The following is a 21580-nucleotide window of genomic DNA, read 5'->3' as shown; positions in this document are numbered from 1 at the left end:
TCCATCATAATTTTTTGTCCTACACCTTGAGTTTGTGTGTTAGGAATAGATACCTCTATTTGTCTTGCTTGATCATTTGTGGGCTCCTCTACAGTCTGAGTTTGTTGTTCAATCACAACAACTTTAACTATGGTGTCAACCTTTGCTGATGTATCTTCTAATGTTTATGCTAGAGGTTGACCACTAGTAGCTATAGGGATAACAGAAGATGGTTCTTGTGTATTCACCTTATCCCTAGTTATGTTAGCTACTGCTTTCTATAGCTCATCCACACTGACCAATACTAGATTATCACACAATTTAGCTTGTAATGTGGATTGGTCAAGGATCTTCTTTAGATCCTCTACAGTAAGTGGATTGATGTTCTAAGCTAAACTGTTAGGAACATCTTTCACTTTTATTGTGATTGCAAGTGTGTTTGTGTCATGTGGAGGGCTTAATGGTGGAAATTGTGTGTCTTGCACACTTTGTTCTATTTGCTACTCCTCACCTATTTCCATTTCATCATTTTTCTATGGTGTCTCCTCCAATGTGCTATCTTCCTTTTCTTTTTTAGTTTCTCCTTCCTTATTACCATCCTCATCTTCTCCATTATTCCTCCCCTCAAAGGGATCCTCCTCTTCTTCCTTGATAGTAGTCAAGCCATATATCAACTTCCACATTTGAGTTGATTTCTTTACAACATCTTCAATCTTGTTTTGAAGAATGCCCTGTACTTGGGTGCAAATTTGCTACCATGTTTCTTATTTTCTTTTGTGAGATGCCCTTTTGACAATTCTAGCATCACTTGTGCCAATGTAGACTCTCTTATTTCCTTTTCCACATTTAGGCAATAATGCCATTTATTCTCAACAATTGAATATAAGTCTTTGGGCATTGTATTGTCAAATTTAAGAGGGGTATTCTTGAATTTTTCCATCATGGCATATACAAACTCTTCTAATCTATTATAATCTTCTCTACTAAATTTATTAAATTCAATACTTGTCAAACCAGTTAAGTTTGCATTATCCCCAACATTATCACAAATGTTTTTAATATTAGACTTGGGAGCATGACTTACCACTCTAAACTGGCTTGTGTCTTCTAACTCAATCCTTTCATCATCTGACTCTGGTTGGACAATGTATTTTCTCCTTAGTTTCTTCTATACAGGACCTTGTTGTTCAACAACCTTCTTCTTTTCCTTTACTTGCTCCTTTTCCTTTTGAGTGGTGGCCCTTATGCTAGCTCTTGTAGCTGGAGTAGTAAGCTTTGTAGGGCTTGGTTTTGCAATTTTCTTTCACTTTGTCTAAGTTGCAGGTTGTGTTTTAGCCTTTCTCTTCTTTGGTTCTTGTTTTGCTGGTACTTCCTCATCTTGTTCCTGCTCAGAACCTTCTTCTTCTTCATATTAAACCATGTCTTGGGTTAGGGAAAGAGGTTCTTGCCCTTGTTCATGTTTATCATCATCATCTTCATCATTTCCTTCAGCTCCTTCACCAAACTTGGCTTTCCACTTCCTCACCATTTCGTCTTTCTTTTTTAGATTTGAGGATATTTTCAACTCCATCTCAACTTTAGATTTCATAACATCATAGTTACCAAATATTTTAGCTAACTTATCAACTTCTTCTACAAGAAGTGCTATGATGGCAGCTAATGCTTCTTCTATGTTGATTTTATAACCTAAAGGCCTTAGTCATCTAACTCTAGGAACTGCAGCTTGGATGAAGGTGTAGTCTATGTCTACTAGAAAGAAAATGCCATTGCAGTATTTCTCCACTAGGGAAATAGGAATTCTCAGCCTCTATTTCATTGATTTCTTGAAATCCTCAAAGTAACCAGTCATTATTGACTCAAAATTGTCTCACATTTATTTAATGTACTCATTTATTTGCATAGCCACAAACCTATTGGTCTTCCATTCTACTCTACCAAAAGATGGAAATTTGTTTTGAACATAAAAGAATATGCATACCAAAATTGAACCAAATTTGCATTAAGCACTTTTAGATTTCGTTATTGCTCCTATTTGCATTATACATAAATCTCCATTATTTGCTGCAACTGTAGCTCTGCAAGATCATAAGTATGATCTTTCTTTACAATCCTATATCCTACATCAACTACTATACATGGAACACTTTTCAATCAACTTGACTGATAGAATTTGTGTGATATGACCCTCACTGCAAATTCAAGAAGTGGATCTTTGATAGCATCAATGGTCATTCCTCTCTTGTTCTACTTTGCCCCTATATTTCACTCTATTACCTCTTTAGTGTCGCTCCTTAGGGTCTTGGGCCAACCTAGGGTTGGGTATCCTGTAACCCTATGTACAATTCTCTTTGATAGTTTAATGGGTCCACCTTCTAGCCATAGGCATCCATCATGAATTCTTCTTAAGACAATTCTGATCCATTCACTTTTGAAAATGGTGGGGAAATCTAGGGCATAGGTTAGTCCCTTTCTCTCAAAAATCTTGAACTCCTCCTTTAACACTCTATTTTCAAATAATTTATCATAAGCCTAATGTATTTCCATGTCTCCAATTCCTTTGACCTTGCAGTTATAACATTTCCTCATGTCTTATACCATTATGACCTTGGGTGGAATAACTGATAACGAAACTACTAGGTCATTCTTGTATGCAACCTCTGGAATACCCCAAAAATCTAGTTTCTTTACCTCATTACTAACTAGTTGTACTTCAAATGGTTCCTTATCTTTTGGATTCTTATAACTAGAGGCCATTTTTCAAACTAGGGTTTTAACAAATACAAAACTACATAACTTGGCACGTGAAGAATACCCTTAGTTCGATGAAATGATACTTAATCGTTCCTATAATCTATGCAAATGCTTCAATCCTACTTGAAAATCACTTCTTCACTCTTATTTTCTCTCGCTCTATCTTTGTAATGATGAAAAATAAGAAAAAATCTTCCTTATACCCTTTCAAAATATAGTATTTAATGCATGGTGTATGTACAACTATAAACTTGGCTTCTATGCAATTTCTATTTCACTTGGCATCCATTGGTTTTCCCATCACTTGAAAGCTATTAGAATTACCCTTATTTGGCTTCTAGAGAATTTTCCTTCACTCAACAGCTACTACTAATTCGGATTTAACTAGCTTTGGCTAATAGCTCAGCACACACTAGAGTTTACTCGGCAATTGAAGAGGACTTTCCACACTCAATAGTAAGATGAAAACTTAAGGATTTAACCTTGGTTTTTCTTTTTTATCTTGCATCTTTCTTCATGCTGATTCATCTATTTTAGTACTAACTTATCTTGGAATTGATTTATGATAAAATATTTAAATACTAGTCCCACATACCTCTTTTTGCTTTGTTTGTTGAGATGTGATCACATGACCTTTCAGGTGAAGTGATCCCTTCATTTGATGTGTTGTATCCATCTTTCTTTCTCCATGTTTTGTTCATCTCTTATCTGATGTGCTCAACATCTACCTTGCCTTTTCCCTTGTTGAACTTTGAGTTAGATGCTTTTGTCCTAGTTGGGCAGTGCTTGCTGATATGACCAGTCTTTAAAAAACTAAAGCATGTGGTTTGAATCAACCATTTGTTGTAGCTATCTCTTAAGTGTGTTCTTATGCAATTCTTAGGGATGTGTCCATACTCTTGACAATAATGACAACTATGTCTTGTATTATAATTCTAGTTATAGGAATTCTCATAGCTTCTTCACTTTGTTGACTTGTTTGATGACCATGTGGAATTGGATTTGCATTCAAAGGCTCTGTGTCCAAACTTATGACAATTGTAGCAATGTCCTTTAAATTTTGGTGCATGCATGGTTTTGGTTCTACATTCATATGCCTGATGACCTTGTTTTTTGCACTTGTAGGAATGAGTCATGTTCTTTGTCTTAACATTCTTACTAGCATTCTTGCTCTTGAAAACATTAACTATATGTCCTTTCTTTCCATAGTGATGACAAGTAGGTTTATAATTCTTACTTTTATTATTTCTTTCCTCTATAGCTTTGGATGATTCTCTTTCTTTAGTGCTTGTGTAGCCCAATCCTGATGCATCTTTACTGGACCTAGGGGATTCCAATAGTTTCTCAAAGTACTTGATGGCTTTATGTTTCTTGTTGAAACTTTCAGCAAACTCCTTTTCTCTTTTCAGGTCATTCTGTAACTTCAATGTAGTTATCTCAATGTCCTTGACATTCAACTCATGATGGGCATTCATCATTTGGCTTAGGGTGTCCAATTTCATGTTTGAGATCCTAGATAGCTCTCCTAATTTTTCTTCCAATCTATTTGCCAAGATTCTTTTATCTTCTTCAATCATGACCTTTTCTTCTATAGCTTTCTTCTTTTTCTCAATCACCCCACATAGCAATATAGCTTGTGATTCTTGTTCCAACTTGAGATTTCTAATTTTTTCAGCTTGTGCTTTATTATTTTCCATGAGATCTACAATTTTTGCATCAAATTCATAGGAGTTACCATCTGCAAATAACTTTGTGGTGTCAATCTCTTTGTATTGTGTGCCATTTTCAGCCATAGAAATCTCTTTCCTTCTCTTTAACAAACTTCTCAAGGCATCTCTAGCTTCATTTAGTTGTTGTAGTAAGAGATGTATCTCAATCTCCTAATTTTCAAGGGTCTTTCCCAACTTGTGAACCTCTATCTCAATATCTTTTCTCCAAGTTGTAAGGCTTCTCCTGGTGAGAACTTAGCTCTGATACCAATTGTTGGAAATATAAATTTGAAATGTATACTTCTGAGAGGGGGGTGAATCAGAAGTACTAATCTATAACCAGTAAAGCTTTTATCTTTAAAACAATACATGCATAAACATATTGAAATAACATGTAAAGCAAATGCATCCACATAAACACTTGACACTAGATATGATTACCCAGAAACCCTCCAATGAGAAGGTAAAATTGGGGTGGGGATGACACCCACAATTCTTCACTACCACAGTAATAAAGTTCACTTGTTAAGGTTACATAGTTTGACCATTCTCATGATGTGCTATGTGAAAGGCCTACCCTATTAAAGGATTACAAAGGATTGTTAGATCCCACCCTATTAAAGGATTTTAACACCCTGTTAAAAGTGTACTTGGCTAAAGCATTTTAGAACTCTCACTTGGAATGTCACCCTATTAAAGGATTTCACTATGATTGTTAAGTCAACCTTAGTACAAAGGATTTCATCCTTCTGAAACAACTATTAGAAAGTACAGTAGAATGTTTGATTTGACTACTTACAATCCAATATTGCTGATTTTAGATCTCAATTTAGTACATCTTGATCCTTTTTGATTTGATATGAAATTGTTGTATCCTCGATCCTCTATTCTGCTAATTGATTCTACAATTTTGTCCTTCTTCTGAGTCACCTTGAATGTATACTGATCAATTCACCCCTTTCACTTCCTTCAAAGCTTCACTAGCATAACCTTCTTGTAGGAATTCTCTCATACTAAATTATGGGGCTTTATCTCCCTTTAAAAAGACTTTGGTGGCTTAGGGTTAGGTATGAAACTATGATTGAGATTCATTCATTTTTCTTGCTCAATTCCTCCTATATTTTTGATTGGTTGCATGTTGATTGCATAGGGAATCAAAATAGATTTGATCTTATCTTCAAAGCTTCAAGATCTATCCATAAGTCAGCTCAAAAACCATTTACATAGTTGTTTGTGCCATCACAAACAACTAGGTCCATTCTGCGTTACTTGGCACTTGTTAATACTGATGCTTGACACATACCATAATTCTGTCTAGCTTAGCATGAACAATTCACTTGGAACTTGTGCTACACAGTACTATCTATTTACTTGAAACTTGATTTACTTGACATATATACATATTATTCTTGGTATGTGTTACTAGCTCAACATGAACTTAGTAAAAAGTTTAAGTGTGTTGACACTCAATTGTCAAAACAAATATGAGATCAATAGATGTTTTGTATGCAAAGAACTTGGTCATCTAGAAAATAATTGTATGAACTAAGCTACACTTGAAGATTAAAAAATAGAAAAGGCTAACAATATCAAAATTCAAATGAGGCAACAATGGGTAAAGAAATCTCTAGAGAATGCAAGTCAAAGTCATGAGAACATTGACAACCATGAAAATGAATGGGGTGACTCAACCATTTCAAATTGATGATCCATAAGGATCACTAGAGCTATAATTCTAAAGAACAATCTTATATCAGTTCCAGTTTGCAAGAATGAAGATCCAAATCAGCATTTTAGATGCATTAGGATCACTGAGTTGATGACCTTATGGAGCAAAGTTCGGTTGCAAGACCTTACCGAGAAAAGTTGGGTTATTGACATAACCGAGCTTGAAGGTAGATGGTGTATCCTGAGTTTGAGAAATAATCAAGCTTATGCTTACCAAGTCTAAGATCAAAGGTATCTACCTAGTTGAAGACTTAGCCAAGCATCTCATACCTGTTGAGTTTAATAGGCTATCACTAAGATATCCTATGTATGATGCATTGATGACAACTTAAATAAAGATTTTTTTTGTATTAAAAGGTATAATAGAAGGTTTTCATTTTCACTGTGAATTTTAGAGTAATTGGAGAAGAGGATTCCTGAGCCTCTAATTGGTTCAAAGTAATTTTTTCAAAGTTTATTCTTCTATCATTGAGTGATATGGCATCTTCAATCAAGCAAAAAAGTCAAGAAGGGATCCAAGGTGTTACTAAGGAATGTTGTGCCTACACACCTGAAGTTCAAACTTTCTTTGATGCTCGTAGAAGAATTGGACCCAATAGGTGCACATTCAAAAATTCCACCGAAGGTACTTTTGATACATGACATTAGATGTTTTATCATTTTTGATTCAAAAATTGGGAACTTTAGATATGAATCAAGTGTATGAAGCATTGTGTGTGGACGAAAACCTAAAACCCAAGCATAAACACCTAGAAGCAAAGGGTTTGACCCACATTCTGCATATGCCAAGGGATTTCAAAATCAAGTGGGTTAGGTTTATCCTAAGTCATGTTCATGACATACAATTCTAGTTTGACCAACCCATCCAGATCGCAAAGAAAATGATTCATAGGGTTACTGGGTTTCGCATACTCGACAAACCTAAAATTAAAAAAAACCCTAGGTCGGGTTGAGCTTACAAAGAAGACTCTTTTCGAGTGGAATGATAGAGGAATGAAGCTAAATGGTGTTATATACATGGAGATCAAGTTTGGAATTCATGTGATTGCTCACATTATATATAGTTCCAGTCGACTTAACAGTGTCCCATGTGAAGTTGTGGACTTAGCATTCAAGGTGGTCAAGAAAAATCTATCCTTTAACCTCACTAAGTTGTAGTTGAGATAGTTAAGGAAGAACATGGAGAGCATCTGAGCATCCAAGAAAAATCTATATCAATGAGTTTATAGACAATTTTGAGGGCATCATGGATCATATTTTGAGACTTACAATGAAAGGATGTAGAGTAGGTTTAGAATACCTAATAAATAAGTGGATGATTATGAACAAGACATATGTTTCATTGTGGACTATGATAAGGTACATACACAAGTAGTTAGACTTAGAGTTTCATGGGTAAAACCTCTTGGCTATGCAGTAAACATTGATGATACTAAGTACATCATTGAGGTTCTTGTCAAAGAGCCTATAGACCCAAAAATACATTATTTGGGAACATATGAAGAGGAAAAACTAGGATTTCCCTTGAAATAAAGATTCCTCAAATTCAAAAGAGAGAAAAGAAGAAGCTAGAAAAGATTTAGAAGGAGAATGTGAAATGTGGTTCACCTCTCTTGCTCAGAGAACCTAAAGCAGATGACATTAAAGAAGAAGAAGGAGTAGAGGAACATAAAGAAGAAGAAGAGGAAGAAATAGAAAAGGAACCTCCAAAGAAAAAGGGGAAAGTAATTGTAATAAAAAGAACTACTAGGTCCTCTCCTACATTTTTCACTAGAAGACTATCCAAGTCAAGGAAGAAACTTAGACTTCAAGATGAAGATGAAGATGAAGAGAAACATATATCATTCAAAGGGCCTACCTTGACCTTTGAAGATAGACTATAATGAGTCAAAGAAGGAAGAGGTATGAAAAATTTCTAATCTCTAAAGTCTAGAAATAAAGAAGGGAAACAAAGAAAATAGAAGAAGCCTTAGTGGAGAAGATGGAAAAGTGGAAATACTCTTTGAGTGAACTAGGTAGTCAAGTTCCTAACATTCTACTTAAGGCAGTATCACATCATTGGGAAAATGTTGTAACATTTGGCAAGGACATCTGTGTTTAAACCTTGAGAAAGGAAATGCTAGATATGTCAGATAAATAAGTGAAGGAGGCACTGAAAAGGCTTGAACAAGCCTTAACCCATAAGTTCAACACTCCTAATTTTGGCAAATGACATTGAGTCCATTGTGCAATCAAATACAAATGCATGGAAGAACATTTATGAATTGAATGTTCTAAAGCCCATCGAAGAAGTTGTGCAAGTTGATGATGTTGATGATGATTAGGTAGAATAGGATGACCAAATAGTCAGTTAAGATCTATCAAACATTCAAAATATCCAAGATTTAGATCCATAAAAGATTGCAGCAAAGGTAATAGCATCCTTCCCTAACTCTCAGAGAAAAGCCTTAGTGATATCTAGCTCAAAGAAGGCTAAAATTAAGTCACAAAAAATTGAGTTAAACATTATTCAACCTAACACTCAATTGGCTATTGGAGCTATCCTATTGAGTATAGTGATGAGTAATGTCACCACTACTTCATCTACCGACTAGCAGGCTCCACTCTTCACACCTCCAAGCTAGATCAAGTCAAAACAAGGTATTGTAAGTACTACTATTTTTTTTGTTTCTCAAATTAGTAATGTTATTTCTATTACAAGTGATTCTAGTAAGTGCAATGACAGTTAAACCTAAGCCTCAACCAAGCACCGAGGATTTGAAAAAAGGTAAGGAAATCATTCCTTCACCTATTCCAAAGGAAAAAAGTAAAGAGGTAGAAGTTTCTCATGATGAAATTTATCTAGAAGAGGACATAATAATTTTAGATTGGGATCTTTCTAGCCCCACTCTTGGTCAGATGGATACTCTTGGAGAACTTTGGAAGAAAAGGGCCATAAAACAAAAGTTGAGAGTAGAGAAGAAGAAAAGAAATCAAGTGTTGGAGGATATCAAACGTATATTTATTGATGCAATTGGTGTCAAAATTAGTGATAAGAAGCATACTTTGGATCAACTTGTTGACATATTTCACAAGTTTAATGAAGATTTGAATGAACAAGAGAAACTACTGCAGAGGGAAGAGAGAAAATTTATCACAAGGTTTTGATAAAGGCAGCACAAAAAATTTCCATAGATCAAGTGGAACTATCCACTATTATTATTAATTTTGAGAGTACTATAAATAGTGTTGTTTCCTTGTTTGTAAAATTAAGTGATACTAGAAATGTTACCAAAGAAATCAAGGACAAGTTGTCAAAGATTGATATTGATTTGAAGGCAGGTACAAACTAGTTGTCACTTGACCCTAGCACTGGCTCAACACACTTTGCAAAGACCAGGTATTTGAAAAACTTGTAAGTAGAGTTACTTAGGGAAGAAGGAAGAATCAGGGCCACACTAGCAGAAATTTAGAGTATGATAATTCCAAACATGGATATAATGTAAAAACACATTTTTCATACAAAGACATTAATCCATGACAAAAACTTTTCTATTGCTGATCATATGATGGAGTTATCAACTAAAGTTCAGATAGCTTTGCATACTTCAAAAGTTTTGCAAGAAAATTGGGATAAAACAATGTCTCTAGTTTTGAAGGTACATAGTGATTTCCTCTCACATTTTGGTGTTACCTTGTTACTATGCACTTTTTCCATTTGTGTCAAAAAAAAGGTGGACATATAATAAAAAAATGTAAAAAGGGGGAAATATAGTTGTATAAAAGGAATGTATGTTCAACAAAGCCACAAAAAATTTTTTGAAAAATAAAAAATAGAGTTAGTGTCAGCTGAGTACCAACATAGTAGTCAAAACTGAGTTACAGACCCAAGTACATTAATAAGGGGAGTTTTGACTTATCTTTTGAGCATTCAAAATTTTTGGTATGATAAGTTTTTTTGTCACTAATGCCAAAGGGGGAGATTTTTGATCTTATAGTAAAATAATTTGTCAGTTAGTGCCAAAACACTTGATCATTTGGTTGATCACATTGATACCAAGCTTAAAAATGTTAACCAAGCTTTTGTAGTGTGAATTGAGCCTCACAATATAAATTGAGCTATTGTAGTATCAACCAAGTAGAAAGTAAGTGTTAACCAAGCATAATAGAAAGATAGTGTAAACCGAGCTAGCCGTGTTAACCAAGTAGAGAAAATGTAGTGTTGACTGAGCTTTAGTATTAACTAAGCTCTACAATGTCAACCGAGTTCTACAATGTTTTTTGAGTCATCAATGTTAACCAAGTTCATGTCTACTCCTTGTTGAGTTGTCATTTTGCATGATGCTTAATGACAGGAATACTTTCAAACTCCTCTATTGAAAAGTCAATCTTGGGGATCAACTCCAAGGTTTTGGGTGATCTTGCAACCTACTAGAATCTGCTTAGTTGAAGATAAATGTGAATGTTCATGAGGAGTCCTTTGCTAGTTCTGATAACTTCAGATAAGATGTAAAATCTGTTCGCTACTTCAAAAAAATAAAACACACAAAAAGAACTATGTTTTTATATTTTTCTATTTTATGATGAATGCAATCTAACAATGCAACTAAAATGAATTCCTAATTTAACAATGGGTTAGTAAAGAAAATAATGAAGATAGGGTGATAAGAGGTTTAAGAAAATAACATGAAAATAAAATTCTAATGAACATAAGCTACGGAAATAATGCATCAGTGAGTTAAGCCTTTGAAGAAATTAGTGTATAACGAATAAAAATAGGAGCAACGCTTCCTTAATTCCACTGATGCAATTGTCAATGGGAATTTAGTAACCATAAGATGTTTCACTTTTCATCAAATTGCAAGGCCATGGAAAGTGCACTCATGCAAGAGAAAAAGTTATGCAAGAACAAAATGGGTAATCTCTTCTTGAACTAGATACATAAACATAATTTGTAAACACCATAATTAAAAGATTGCACAACCAAAAATAACACAATAAACTTTTGGCTCAATCACATTCCATGAACATACATTCAAGAAATATAACACATTTAGGCAAGAATCACTACACTCCAAATGTGAGCACCAAAAGCATATATTATTGCAAAATAATGGTGGCCTTGATTACATATTACAATCCCATATTTATAAGAAATCATCTCCTCAGTTTGTGCTAAGAGTAAGAGATATCTTTATGCAATCATATGCTTCAAAATAATAAAACAAAACTAAATACAAATTGACTCTCTAGCTGGTGCTTAATAGGACTCTATCAATTTTTATATCATTAATTGAATGCATGAGCCTTTGCATGTCTTAAAACAAAGAAAGTATGAGAAAATAAGAAGAAGAGAGCCATTAGTTGATGTAGGAGTGTCTGGAAGTGTCAAAAATATAAGCTCCATCTTTACTAACCATCTATTAGAGTTAAACTATTGTCAGAATGTGTTTCTGATGCATGGAAAGCTCTAATTTTGGAACTACTAGTTAACTATTGGTGCACCTTTGACTTCTTCAAAATCTTCCAAAACACTTTTCAAAAAATGCACCAGCAAACTTGGTGCACCTGGCACAATAATGCACCTCAGAGGCTAAAAAATGTAAAATTTCACTAAGTGTCAAAATTGAAATTGCGTTGTCTTCTCAATCTAATCATCTATCTTATCTAGCTTCTTAGTTGTATATACATCCATTAACATTCGATATCTCTGGCCTTTGATTTCCTTTAATTCTTGTAGATCATTTCCCCAAGTATGCAACTCATCTATTAAGCCAAAATCTTGGTTCAAAATTGCTACCAATTTATGCACATTATCCCAAATAACATGTAATAACTTAATATTCCCTTGGATAATTAGTATGCCTTTCTCTTCAAAACTTTCCCACCATTGTTGATAGGCATTCAAAAATGGGTCCAATTGCACTACTCCCTTATCACTTCTTTCAATTGCTGCATTTAGAGTTTATTTGGGGTTAATGGGATCCAAAGGGCCAAAAACTTTGCTCAAATATCTCTTAAGGATATCATTCTGTCACTGAAGTGTTATCAATTCTACTCCATCCTATTCTAGGCTCTTGAAAACTTTCTTCATTCTTGTCGTAACCATTAGCTTTGCAATTTCTAAGGTTGGCTTTCCAAGCATAACCTCTTGGATTTGATAATCCCAAGGAGTCAGTTCTTCAATATTTGATTCTGAAGGAGGGATAGCCACATGAGAAAAAAGGTCTTGATTCTGATCACTCCTGATAGGCTAGTGCTTGTGCATCCTTTGGAGGTGAATCAGGTTTCCTCAGAACTTCTATCAATTCCATTATATCCTCCTCTTTAGTAGTGAACTATTGCTTCTTATTTCTTATTAAGTTTCTTTTCTAAGCCACCTTGGAATATGCTACATTAGGGATTTTCCAATGCCTTTCCCCTTATCACTATTTTTTGGAGTCTTCTCCTTCTATGAGGGGTCCATATTGGGAGTTTCTATTTCTGTGGAGTCTATAATCCTCACCTCTGTGACCTAAGAAGTTTGTTGTGGTTGTTCACTTTCCCATCCTTCTTCTAACACTTTCTCAGTGGATACTTGTTGTGGCTCTTCTTGATGTTTCGTTTGGACCTATTCATCTTCTATACCTAGAGAAAGAGGGGTAACTGATCCATTATCTACACAAAATGTGACCTATAATTAGGATGTTGAAACTACCTCGGGTCCTTGTGGTTCAAGGGGCATCTGACTCCAATCCTTCCATTGAGGTTGATTAGTGAGCATGTCTCTAATATTTTCCCCAACCAACTCGGTATACATGGGCATAAAGTCAAAATTTGACATCTTAAAGATATCAGTGCCCTCTACATCCCGTTTATCAATCCATTACTACATCTCATCCTTTGATGTGGTAGTCTGCATGGGTTCATCTGGGATAGATGGCAGTGTAACCATAGAGCTTCATCTTCATTCTTTCTCTATAGCTTTGGCTAGCTAAGTCCTCTGACACAAAGGTAGATCATCCTCTTCATCCTCATCACCCTCTTCTTCTACCTCTTCTAGAATAGGCTTGGGGATCGATGGGAAATAGATTAATTTCTTGATCACCTTTTGTCTCCTCTTCACTAGAGTCTTAATTTTCCTTCTTTTAGGCATGGAGAGGGAGGATTTCTCTATTTGTTAAGGTAGGGACACCTCTTGTACGTTAGTTTTTGTTTCTTCTTGGCTTGGTACAACTGGCAGTACTTGGGGATCACCTTGGGCTTATATAACCTCTACATTCTCTGATCCTTTTATGTTTTCCTCTTTTTGCTATGGAGGTGCCAAAATTTTTCCCTCTTTAGGTTTGTCTCGTTGAGGAGAATTACTCTTCCTCTTACCCTTACCTTTACCCTTTTGAGGTTGGTAGTAACCAACTAGCCTATCAGGTTGGTGCACTTTTTCTGGCCTTACTGCCAACTGAGCCATAAATGTAGGGATGGTGACTTTTTTCCTTCTACCTATGGCTGGACAAGCTTGTGCATGAAAGATCACTATCTCCAAAATTGGATCAAGTTTGAATGGTTTCTTGATCCATTCCTGCACTAGTTTGATGAAGTGCCTTGCCCTATGATTAATGTCTAAGTTTTCTTCTCTATCAATCTTGACATTCAAAATAGGTCTATCACCAATTTTATCCCTATTGAATGAAGGATAAATCAACTCCTTTGAGTCTTTTTGCACAATATTTAATGGAACCTTTATTTTCAAAGCCTTCTTTGCTAGATACAAAGTCATCCTACAATAATCCCTGATGCAATCATCATAGTCATTTGTTGCATTCATCCAATGTTCTTCAATGTCTTCTTCATGGTTAAATGCTTTGCCAGCCAAATATTTCACTCTTGCAATATTATCAAAATATGGTTGAGGAGAATTATACTCTTATAAGGGATATTGATCCCATTCACTCTCAAAAGATGAAATGTTTTTCCTTCAATCTACCTGAAAAAGTCCTATAGTCATAGGCCATGTCCAATATATCTTATGTTGCTTTCTAACTCTGTCATAGGTAGACAAGAGTTGTCAAATCTCCAAGAGAATCAATCTATCACTGGGGTACCTAAGGAGCTTCTTAGGGTTAATAGTTGTACCCACTACCCTCAAATATGTGAATGTACAGAACTGGATGTAGTAGGCTTTGACTAGTGAAATCTATGTAGCTGCCTCCTCTGATATTATTTTTTCATAATCTCCTTCTATAAACTTAATTATGGTGAAAATGAAAGCATTGTTCACAATTATATATTCTTTTCTTTTCTCTGAAAGCCTCTTCTTCACCAGCTAAGGGTATATAGTATATGACCATGCATTTGCATCCTGCATGTTGCCCCTTTTATAAAGCCCTAGATAATCTATGGCTCTCATGGCTAAAAAGTACACCAAGTATGATGTCATGTAGAATTTCCTATTGTTCTTTATTGCTACTAACTACTGACTCAAATTATGACTGAGATTAGAAGCCCAATCCAATGGCATTTCTACTTTCTTTATTGTTTGAATGAAGTGCACCATGAAAATGTTCAGGTGTTTGGCTACTAGCAAACCCTTTACTCTACTCAGGAGTATGATTGGTTATCTAATTTTCTCCTTCATATATCCTCTTGTCCTATCTACTTTTCTAGTTTTCATTCCCAGAGGAGTCTCCTCTATGAGGTATGATGATTAAATGATCTCAGAAGCCTCTTTAATGTGTTCTTAGTACCACCTCTCTACTTGCTCATAGGTTAGCCTGATGAATTGATCTACCCTCAGGAGATGGACAACTTTCTAGATGTTATTAGGTCATAGATCTAGAAAAATCTCTCTTGTTATGCTTTTTATAACCCTCTCCTCAGGAACAAAATGTTTTGCAAGTGTCATAATAAGTTCTGAAGACTGCATTGATACTGGGTGTGATGCTGCATTGACGAGCCCTGACTGGATAAGTGTAGAGATCATTTGGGACCTCTCAGTGGGTTTGTTGCATATCTTCAAGAATTCTCCCAAATCTATAGCTTTGACCTTTGAGTTGTCATCTTAAAACCTTGATTTTTTTGGAATACCCTAGAAATTAAACACTACTAGTTTTGGTCATATTTTCTCACCAAGGGAAGATGAAGAAGATTCCATCAAATCTACACAAAAGTACATCTATTAGTCTAAAATTGAAGAAAATATGATTAATTAAACCATATTACTAACTCACACAAAACCCTAAAAACTATACCATTCAAAAAACATTTAAAACCTAGTTTATGCCTCAGAATGCAAAAGAAAGAAATAAATAAATAATGGCACACCTGGCACACTTGATAGGTGTGCCAAGTGCACCCTTGATAGGTGTGCCAAGTGCACCCTTGTAAAAGGAAATTATATATATATGAGGTGCACATCAGCATACCTCCTGGGGTGTGCTAATGCACACCTCATTTTAGATTTTAGGTTTTTTTTCTCTTTTTTATTTTTCAATGGGTGTGCACTAGCACACCTAGTTGGGTGTGCTAGTGAACACTTTAAAAAGATGTCTTTTTCTTTTTAATGTTTAATGTTTTGTTTATTGTTATCTTTAGCAATAAGGTAAGGTGAAAAAATAGGTGTACATTAGCGCACCTAGAGAGGTGTGCTGATGCACACCTGGTGAAGGAGTTGCAAGGTGCACCTATTTTAGTGCATAGCTGTAGTGATGGAGGTTAGTGGAGATGTGAAATGAAGAATGTGAAGAAGAAGGGGGCAGTGGGGAAATATATAGACTCCTAGCATCTTGGGTGTTGTGCATGTGTGCATTTGTGTATCACAAATGCCTTTTCTTTCTCTTAATGGATTTGGTGCACTAGCGTAGTAGATGAGGTGTGCTAGTGTGCATTTTAATTTTGTAAAGGACTTGTCTAAATTTCCCCTTAGAATTCTGATTTTTGACAACTGGGTTTCCCAGTCGAGGCCTAGACATGAACTAGGATACTAGATCAAAACCTCAAAAGGACTCAAATCCTAGAATCGGGATCTAAAAAGCCAAAAATAAAGTAGGTGGTCCACATTTCTAATCAAAATGGTGTGTGTGTTGTGGAACCACAACAATCCTAAGTGATCAATGTGGACCGAGCACTAGTTTCAACTGAGTGCTAGAGTTTTCTGAGTTCACTGTGTTGTTGAGTGTTAGAATATCATCCAAGTGGTCTTCGAAACCTAAGTATGAATAGTGAACTGACTTGTTGAAGATTGTTGAACTCAATATTATATCCAACCTCAAAAGGTAATTATTTGGATTGGTATATATGTAAGATATCTTGTCATATCCAAATGAGTATATGTAACAAGTATGAATGTGAATTGAAGAGTAAAGGCTAGAAGTAATATAAGGAAAAAAGACTCCCATCTATCACATCAAGGTGATCATTTTACATCAAAGGAATCTCATTCATAAAACCAAGTTGTAGAGAAAAGTTCAACTACTAGTTCATCCTAAGAGGTGCATTAGTCAAAACCTCTAACAAGGTGGACTTAACAATCTTATTCAAAATATCCTATCTGAGTGCATACTTCATTGTATTGTATAAATCCATTTACAAGGTTGACCTAATAGTCCTTATTGCTCCTAACAAAGTAGATCATTAGAAGTGATCATTTGTAATCCTTAATAGACCAACTTTATATTGCAATACTAAAGCTTGTGGATATCATCTCCACCCCAATTTTACTTTCTATTTGGAAGGTTTCTGGGTTACCATATGCTATGTCAACTATTATAAATATTTTATTAATTTTAGTCTTTCATGAATACAATTAGATCAGATAAGTTGATGAAGGATTAATTGGTGAATTGAAGTTAAAGTTTTATTCATTCTAGATTTCCTCACTACCCCACTTCTCAGTCACCTAGCCTTCTTTATATTTCCAACAGGTTATGATTTTTGGTCGATCTAATGCACCAAGTACTTTTATAAAGTTGATGAATGAAGTGTTGAATAAATTTAAGGGTATGTTTTGGATTGTGTACCTTGATGATATTCTGATATTTAGTAAGACTAGAGAGGAACATTTTTTTTCATATCAAGCAAGTATTAGAGAGATTGAAAGAATAAAAGTTGTTGATTAATTTGAAGAAGTGTTCATTTATTAAAGAGGAGACTGTGTGCCTTACTTTTGTGATTTCTAGTAATGGTTTGAAGATAGATCATGAGAAGGTAAAAGTAATTATTGAATGGTTTTCACCTAAGAATTATTTTTATATGTAGCTTGATTAGACTCAAAAGTTAATTTTTCCCTAGTACATTCAACACAATTTCCTCCAAAATTTTACCATGAGGATTTAGGGGCATTTCTCCCATTCTCTAGGGGTCAAGGAGCAATGGCCCTTCCAAGATCCTAGGGTAGTGCCCTTTGTGGGGTCTTAGCATTAGCAACTCTAGGCATTAGGAGCTATATTTTTTCAAATGGCCAGCTTATTCTAGCCCTGATTTTATAAGCAAAAAAATACTTGTATAAAATGGCTTAGGGTTAGGGATTTCACTATGTATGATGATATTTTAACTTCTTACAACAATTTTGAGCTATAAGGGATTACATATTATAATAATTGGTGTTGGTGAATAGATTGTCCTTTCAACAATTTTAATAAATTTACTCTATGCCCAAGGTTCAGAAATTACAAAATGTCCACAATAGTTGAGAAAATCTCATATTATTTGACTTTCTCTCTGAATTTTTCAAAGGTATAGCTCCCTTATTAGATTTACAAAGAATTCAAATTATCTTTTGCACTTTTACTTGAGAGCGCATAACGATCTCTCAACTACTCTTAGGTAGTGAGGTAAAAATCAATACAAAAATCCCAAAAAGACATCCATTTGAATATACTTATACAAAAAATATACTTCAAAAGAATAAAAAACACCATGAAATGATATCAATCATCCAAACACCTTAATTGAAATGAACTTAAAGTAAAAACAACAATCAAATATCTCAAACCAATAAACCAGAGTTGACAAAGTAACAATGGTCTATACACTTTGAACACCATGTTTCCAAGCTGAATTCAAGATGATATATATATGTTAAACCTTTGAACACTTTGAACACCAAGTTTCCAAGCTGAATTCAAGATATATGTGTGTGTGTGTGTGTGTGTGTGTGTGTGTGTGTGTGTGTGTGTGTGTATATATATATATATATATCAAACCTTTTGCATGCACATAGTCATTCAAAAGACAACATCCATACACTATCCTTTGATTACTGTATAAAAGTATCTACTTATTAGAGTTTCTAGCTATCTATTGCTAACCTTAAACCAGTTCAATGCCCTAGCACTTATAGTTTTTCCATACAAATATGAAAGGCCTCCATCAAAACCTAATTGTTTCAGTTAAAATAAGAAACAATTACAAAACAAGAAAGCAGTTTAAAAACACACATCAAAAAGTAACTGAAATCAATAGTTCAGTTCAAGCGTCATTGCTAGTTTTCTACTCCTTACCAATGGTTTGATGTACCAGCTTCCAGCTTCAAAAAGTATTCATAAACTTCTACATCACATGGGAGTGTGGATTCTTTAGGCTTAGTAATCAATCCCTAGACATGTCCTTCTACCATTTGAATTCCTTTATCTTTAAACTCAGATGCACCGTCAGGTTCTTATTGGGACACATCATTGATTCAATACTTGCCAATGCAGTGAAATTGTTGGCACTTGGCACTTCACCATCCCTAATTTTTTCCACAACTTCATTGAAGCTCTTCATTAGTGTCTAAGCATCCGTGTTCCCATCATTGAATTTTAGGATTCTTGTATGTTAACTACCTTCATATCCTTAAGGAGTTCTTCGTACATTTCAGTAATTTTATTATCTATGCTCTGCACTTCTTTAATTGCCTCCTTGTAAACTGACTCCTTCTAGCCCATGTTGTTCTTCATAATGAACAACATGTAGGGATCCATGTTTTTCATTGGGTTCTCATTTAGGTACTTGAGGACCTCGAACCTCTCAACTTTAGCCACTTGAAAAACAACTGCTTGACATCGACCTAACTCTGTTTCCCAAGCTAGAACCAAAGTTTGGATCCCTCCCAACAATGATTCTCCCTTAGCATAAATGTTAGTAAATTCTAAAATAAATTTATTACCTTCTTTCATGATGATGTCCACCCAGTCCTTCATGACATCAACTAATAGCTTCCCTTTTTGCATCTGCTTCATCAATTGTTGACTTCCTGTCGAATTAGGATCAAAGGGCTGTGGAGCTTAAAAAATTGGCAATGCACCAAGGTTCATCAGAGAATCGATATATGCAGCCATTGTTATTACCATGCCTTTAAACTCCTTTTTCTCTTTGCTATCCTTCTCCAATTGTGTCAACATATGATCAATAGAGAATTTAAAGAAGTGATTACCAGTGCTCCTGTTAATGGTCCCCAATTCAACAGAGGTAACCTTGAAACTTTCATCATCAATATCCCTAGATTCCTTCTTCTTCTTGTAGGTAGCTATTTCAGCAGTGATTTTTCCCATTATTGGATCTTTGGTAAGGTGAGCATCTATTTTTAGCTTCTTTTCCTTCGAACCCCTAGCCGCATATTTAGTGACGATGTCTTTCACTAGAGTGGACACTGGTTTCAAATTCCTTTTCTTGTTGATTGTGTTATATAGCCAGGAAGCAATAGTAGGACTCATGGACACTACTTGGGCATCTCTAGTAGGAGTTAGGAATATGGGCTAATCTACCTTAGTGGCCTCGATGAATTAAACATCACCTTTTGCACCATCTAAGAAACTAAGGCCATCATTTGGATCCTGCCCCTGAGTCAACATTCTCTCCTTTTGAGCTTTATGTTGATTCAGGACTTTAGATTTAGATTGAGATCTAGTCCTTGGAGCTATAGTTTGCAAATGAAAGTGCATCTTCTTCTACTTATCTTGAGCTAATATACTACCTGCAACAGGAGCAAGTGGGACATCAAATGGAGATGGTTTAGAAAAAGAAGCCACCCCTGAAGAGGGTACATTGATAATTCCTTTGCTCTTTTCCTTTAACCAATCATCTATGAAGGTAAGTATAAATCTAGCCCTTAGGTTGATATCATCTTCCTCATCTTTATTCTAGTCAACTGTTAGGGACTTCAATTCTTTGGGTTCTTCCCAGCTAGGTTCAATTATATCTGAGCCATCTTCAACCACTCCCTCTATTTTGAACTTCAATCCGAAGGAATTAATTTGCTGAAGAGTTAACCTTGAATGATCTTTTCTCAAAACTTCTCCTTCATCCTTACAATCTTGCCATAGGTCTTCCAACTGTGGAGTTGCTGGCGGGTGAACTTCAAGGCCAAGAATTTGGACTGCACACCCTTTACTGTCAAAGTTCCTTCTACTATGGTAAGAACCAAAATTGAACCCAAGAAAATTACTTCCAATAATAGAAGCATTGGTCATGCGACTACAAACCAATGAACCTATCTTGATAGGAAAAGCTATTTCCCAATCGTCTTGCAGTAAATTATCCTTTATAACAGAGAAAAGTTTCCTGCATATCTCAGCCAAAACAAAATAGTCCAAACATACTGTGGCAACTTAGTAGGTTCTTCTTTGAATCCATCTATCCTCAATTAAGTGAACCTAGGGAACTGTATGAAGTGACTTCAATATTGCTGAATTAATCTTTGGGCTTCAAGAGACAACTGAGGCATCAACACTTCCTTTAGAGACATATAAACATTCTCCATTAACAGGTCATGAACTTTCCTAGAATCTTCCAAGACTCTATCTCTCTATAGTAGAGAACAATACTGAAAAATCACTATTTCCTCACTCCATACTCCATGAGGAATAGGGGTAAGGTCACAAGTACAGGCAATGTAGTAATTTAAATAGGAAACCATATAAAAATGCTCCCATAATTCTTTAGCCTGTTTGAGAAGAGACCTTAGCAAACTAGCAATAATCTCTACCCAATCCATCCATTGTTCACCCTTCAAGATAATTTATATGTACATATACATTCATTCTTCAAAAAGAAACACATTGTTTGAACCTTTGACCCTATGCAACAACACCACTAGGTCATGAATATGGGGTTTTAGGTGGTCCTTAGTGATGACCTTGGGTAGCCTAGAACCTCTTCCATACATGGTCTTGGTCCATTTTCTAGCTAGGGTATTGCAAAATTGATTTAAGGTTTCTTGATATTTGGCCTAGGCGTGAACAGGGGAAATTGCAGCAAAGGTATTCTCTTGCAAATGTAGTATAGAGGCAATAGTGTCTCTTGGAATTGAGAGAATCATGTTACCATTTTTACTTACAATACTCTTGCTTTTAACATCGTAGTGATCAATATGAACTTGAAGAAGTTTAGGACTCACAAAGGCTAGGGGAAAAGCAACAACCTTAATTAACCCACTGGTTAGGATCTCCATACACCCATTCACCTCATTAGCATATTCA

Source organism: Cupressus sempervirens, chromosome 3 (assembly GCF_028749045.1).
Source record: "Cupressus sempervirens isolate cs-2001-9-10 chromosome 3, ASM2874904v1, whole genome shotgun sequence".
Taxonomy (NCBI): Eukaryota; Viridiplantae; Streptophyta; class Pinopsida; order Cupressales; family Cupressaceae; genus Cupressus; species Cupressus sempervirens.
Note: the sequence above shows the minus strand (reverse complement) of the source record.